General features: G+C 40.2%; 1 protein-coding gene across 4 annotated transcripts in view; it reads right to left on the minus strand.

Annotated features, from left to right (window-relative positions):
• LOC143297814 (uncharacterized) overlaps positions 1-5,000 on the minus strand; it is a 213,081-nt gene that overhangs the window by 202,493 nt on the left and 5,588 nt on the right. Inside the window, exon 1 of one of the 4 annotated variants that reach the window (XM_076610438.1) lies at positions 4,604-4,726. The exons of the other annotated variants lie outside the window; for them this stretch is intronic. The gene's annotated coding sequence lies outside the window, so the exon portion shown is untranslated. Of the gene's footprint in view, positions 1-4,603; positions 4,727-5,000 lie in introns of those variants that run through there. 4 annotated transcript variants of the gene reach the window in all.

Here is a 5,000-nt window from a genome sequence, read left to right on the forward strand (position 1 = left end):
AAACTTTATTACTCAAGGATAAAGATTTTAGGCATTGCCTAGTCTTCCAATCTGTCCTTGTGACAACAAAAACAGTAACGATAAGACACAACAATAATAACAATAGTAAATACTACCACTAAGGGAACACTGTCACACCCTCACACCCACCCAATCACACACATATGCACACACTCATCCCCAAACACACACCCCCTTATGCATATACATATTTGCACATATACCCACATGCATGCATATGTCTACATGTATATGCAGATATGTATGCATACGTATACATAAACATAATTAGGTATCAAATCATATTGTAGTACATTACAAATCATATTGTAGTACAATAGCAAATATTGAACAAAAAGAAAGGGAAAGAAAAAAAAATCAAAAAGTAAAGGGATTATTAAGACTGTCAAATTAATCATCACACAGAATACAGGAAAGAGGCACGACTGAAATGAAAATATATAAACAGAGCAGAGAAATACAGTTATATCACTGTACATATACAACAGTGATGAGAAACCTGACGCTGATGTGGCAGGCAATAACATCCAATCAATAGCTTGCATGTAATACATAAAAAACACAAAAGGTTGAAAATAAGATGAAACACGTTAGTGTATGTATAGGAACAGACAGCGCATACATTTCACAAAGGGCATGATATGTTTAGGCCGGTTATATTTGGTTTGGGGGTCTATTGTTTGTGGAGCAGAAGTTTTCGTACCCTTGATTTGAAGGACGATAATGAATCGCCTGTCTTGACGAACGTAGGAAGAGAGTTCCAAATAGATGGTCCAAAAAATGCAAAGCTAGATTTGTACAAGTCAATGCGCACACGAGGCAGAATATAATTATCTGAATCGTAACGCTCTGTTGCCCTTTGAACAAATTCACTGAGGTACGGTGGTGACATGTGGTTGTGTACTTTGAACATGAGGACCATTCTATTGTATTCAAATTGCTTGTACAGTGGTAATATTTCCAGTTTTGTTAATTTCTCATCTGTTGATAGTGAGTGGTCGGGTAGAATAAGTTTAGCTGCTCGTCTATGTAATGAGTTAATTTTTTTGAGCTGGTTGTGACTGGCATTGCTCCAGACTGTAGATGCATAATTGATATGAGAAAGACAATGTGCCCCGAAGAATAATTTTCGGGTTGGAGCATCGACATAATGTCTAAGTTTATTGAGTAAGAACAGATTGCGAGCTAACTGTTTGCAGACATGGTTAATATGAGCTTGCCAGTTTAGTTCTTTATCAATTATTACCCCAAGAACGCGGTGTTCACAAACTTGTTCAACTGGGTTCTTGTTTACCTCAAGTTTTAGAGTGAGAGGCTTACGTTGGTGTTTTTGTCTGGATGTCAGTGCCATACTTTTTGTCTTATGTGGGTTAAGTTCCATGTGATTCTGGTAACACCAGTCTAAGATGTCATTTATTCCCTGTTGTAGCGATGATTGTACAACAGCGATGTTGGTGTCACTACAATGAAGAGAACTGTCATCAGCGAACAGATCGCAGATGACGTTGCCAGGTGATATGTGCATCGGCAAGTCATTTATATAGATGCAAAAGAGTAGAGGTCCAAGGATAGAGCCTTGCGGTACACCACGATCTACATGACCTTCAGAAGAGTACGTGCCATTTAAGTAAACACGCTGTGTTCTGTTTTCCAGGTAAGACCGGAAGAATGAGACAACTGACTGGTTTTGAGTATATTCATTTAATTTGTTTATCAGTATTTCGTGATCCACAAGATCAAAGGCCTTCTTGAAATCAAGGAAAACTGTTCCAGTGATCTTGTTATGATTAATTGCAGATAACCACGTGTCGCAAAGTCGGGTTAAGGCTGTGTGACAGGAGTGATAACGGCGAAAGCCGGACTGAAGGGGATGAAAGAGGTTGTTTTGCTCCATGTGTTTCATAAGGTGTTTGTGGACGTGTTTTTCGAGAGGCTTGGAAACAACGGACAGTAGGGATATTGGTCTAAAGTTGTTGAGATCTGTAATATCTTTTGTTTTTGGCAGTGGGATTACTTTTGCTGTTTTTAGCGCAGCTGGAACTGTGTTCTGTTCAATGCACAAATTGTAAATATATGTAAGGGAGTCTACTATGTAGGGCAAAGCAAGTTTGAGAACAGATGCGTTTAAACTGTCTGGACCCATTGCCTTTTTATTCTTTAGATTTGAGATTAAGGATCCAACTTCATGAACAGCAAGTGGGGGAATAGTGAATGGTTCAGATTTAAGACGTTCTTGACAAAATGTTTGTAACGTCTGGGGGGTTATATAACATTCTGAAGGAAGGTCGTTTGTAGATGGCTGTGTTGACTGAGTTGTTTTTAGAAAATGGTCATTGAGTGAATCCGTTGTCCACATAGTTGAGACAGCATTTGTTTTCTTTTTAGACTGATCTGTAATTTCATTAACAGCACGCCATAGTGTTGCTGTGTCTCTGTTGCTGTTGATAAGGTTCTTAAAATGATCTGACTTTGCTTGTTTAACTAAATCACACACTTTATTTCTTTGTTTTCTGTATTCGGTCTCCATCCCAGCAGCTTTTAAAACATCTCTTAATGCCATAGCTACGATGAGATCGTGCGTCAACCAGTTCGGAAGTGTTTTGTGTTTTACTCTCCTCGTCCGAAGAGGAGCATGTCTGTCAACGACTGCAAGAAAGGTTTCATTCCATACTGTTAATGCTTGAGTGGGATCTGCAGTCATGAATACTTTCTGGAAGGGTGCCAAGCTCAAATCAAGAAAAAATGCAGCGGAACTGAATTTTTTGAAAGAGCGGTATTGGATCGTTGTGTGGCCCTTGCTTTGTTTCCGAGGAAGTTTACAAGACCATGTACAGATAACCGGACAATGGTCACTGATGCTTTTGTTGGACACTGTTATGTTGTGCACTAGATCTTTGTTATTTGTGTAAATATGGTCAAGTAGGGTGGATGACGTCTTCGTGATTCTGGTTGCACTGTGAATGAGTTGATGCAAACCAAAGAGAGTAGTAGTTGATTCCCATGCGGGTTGTGGTTTAAACAGGTTAATGTTGAAATCTCCTAGCAGAATGACATTTTGTTTATGTTTATAAACATTGTCCATCATTTGTACAAAGTCATCATACCAAGGGAATCTAGCTGAGGGATTTCTATACAGAAAGCCTACAAGGAGAGGGGTGGACTTTGAAGGTTTGACCTGTAACCACATACATTCCACATTGTTGGTTTCTAGGTCAGGTCGTCTTTTTGTAAACTGGGAAATACTTTGATGAATGTATATCCCTAATCCTGTTTCACCATACTGATTTCCATCACGGCGAATGAAATCATAGTTAGGTATGGATAAGGCCTCGTTGCTGAATCGGAAATCAAGGCGTGTTTCACTGAGCCCGAGTATATGAATAGGAGGAGAGTCATTTAGGAGCATGCAGACATCGTGAAGCTTATTGTACAAATGATAAACATTCAGGTGTCCAAGCCGTAGTCCTTTCTCATTAGTAGACAAGTCAGACTGCTGCACATTAGAACCCATAGTGTAGACTAATAGTAAGGAGTATTTAACAAAACTATATACCTGTGGGGGAAAAGCACAAAGGTGGAAAAAAAAAAAAAAAAAGAGTAAGATAATCACAAAAAATTAACGTAGATCGAGCAACTGTCTGTTTTTGGCCGTTGCTGGACAGAGCAGTACTGACAACACCGCGGCACAGCACAGTCAGGGAACCGCGGCACAACGCAGTTAGAGAACCGCGGCACAACACAGTTAGAGAACCGCGGCACAACACAGAGAACCGCGGCACAACACAGTCATAGAACCGCGGCAGAGAGAGAGAGAGAGACACAGAGAGAGAGACAGAGAGATAGGACGGAGAGAGAGAGGGGGGCGGGGGACGGGGAGAAAGAGAGAGAGAGAGAGAGAGAGAGAGAGAGAGAGAGAGAGAGAGAGAGAGAGAGAGAACAAAAATCGAACGAACGTCTTTTTGATAATGGAAGTTGAATAAGCATGCATAATTATGTTTCTTTACGTCCAGCCCTCAGAGCAAAGAGAAAATTAAATAAGAATAATCATTCGCAAAAATAACTTAATATATAAATGAATAAAATAGATAATAGAAATGAAAATAAATAGATAAATAGATAGATAACAGACGGTTGTAGAAATACAGACATGAAGGACAGGCTCGGAAGAGAGAGAGAGAGAGAGAGAGAGAGAGAGAGAGAGAGAGAGAGAGAGAGAGAGAGAGAGAGAGAGAGAGAGAGAGAGAGAGAGAAATAAAAGAAACGAACGAACGAACAAACGTTTTGATAATGGAAGTAGAATAAGCATACATAATCAAGTTTCTTTACATCCAGCCCTCAGAGCAAAGAGAAAATTAAACACTCAAACATGCATAAACATACGCATGTACATAATCATACTGCTTAGATTCATGACAAAAAGCATATAGATATACATGGGTATACACACACAGATACAGAAAGAGAGAGAGAGAGAGAGAGAGAGAGAGAGAGAGAGAGAGAGAGAGAGAGAGAGAGAGAAACAAACAGACAGACAGACAGACAGACAGAGAGGCAACAAGGATTTTGCGCAACCTTACCATACCTGAACACGTCCGCAATCCTTCTTTGAACTTCTTCTTCTTTGCATGAAGTTGAAAGCTCGCTTTCACATGAATTCAGCCCTTTTAACTCAAATCACCAGCGACTTGTGTTCTGAGAGGGGGACAGTGTGTGTGGGTGGGTGAGACAGAGGGAGAGGGAGAGTGGAGAGGATGAAGGGAGAGGGGTCAGGGAGTGTGTGCTTACCGTACCGGTTGTCTGAACTCTTTTTTTTCCAGTTTTGTTTGACTTTCTTGCACGTGTTGCACCTTGTGTCTGTGTGGAGGTGTAAAGGTGGTGAATAGGTGTTTGCTGTGTGTGTGTGTGTGTGTGTGTGTGTGTGTGTGTGTGTGTGTGTGTGTGTGTGTGTGTGAATAGAATAGATTTTATTTTCATGAAAC

The sequence above is a fragment of the Babylonia areolata genome, chromosome 1 (genome assembly GCF_041734735.1).
Source record: "Babylonia areolata isolate BAREFJ2019XMU chromosome 1, ASM4173473v1, whole genome shotgun sequence".
Taxonomy (NCBI): domain Eukaryota; kingdom Metazoa; phylum Mollusca; class Gastropoda; order Neogastropoda; family Buccinidae; genus Babylonia; species Babylonia areolata.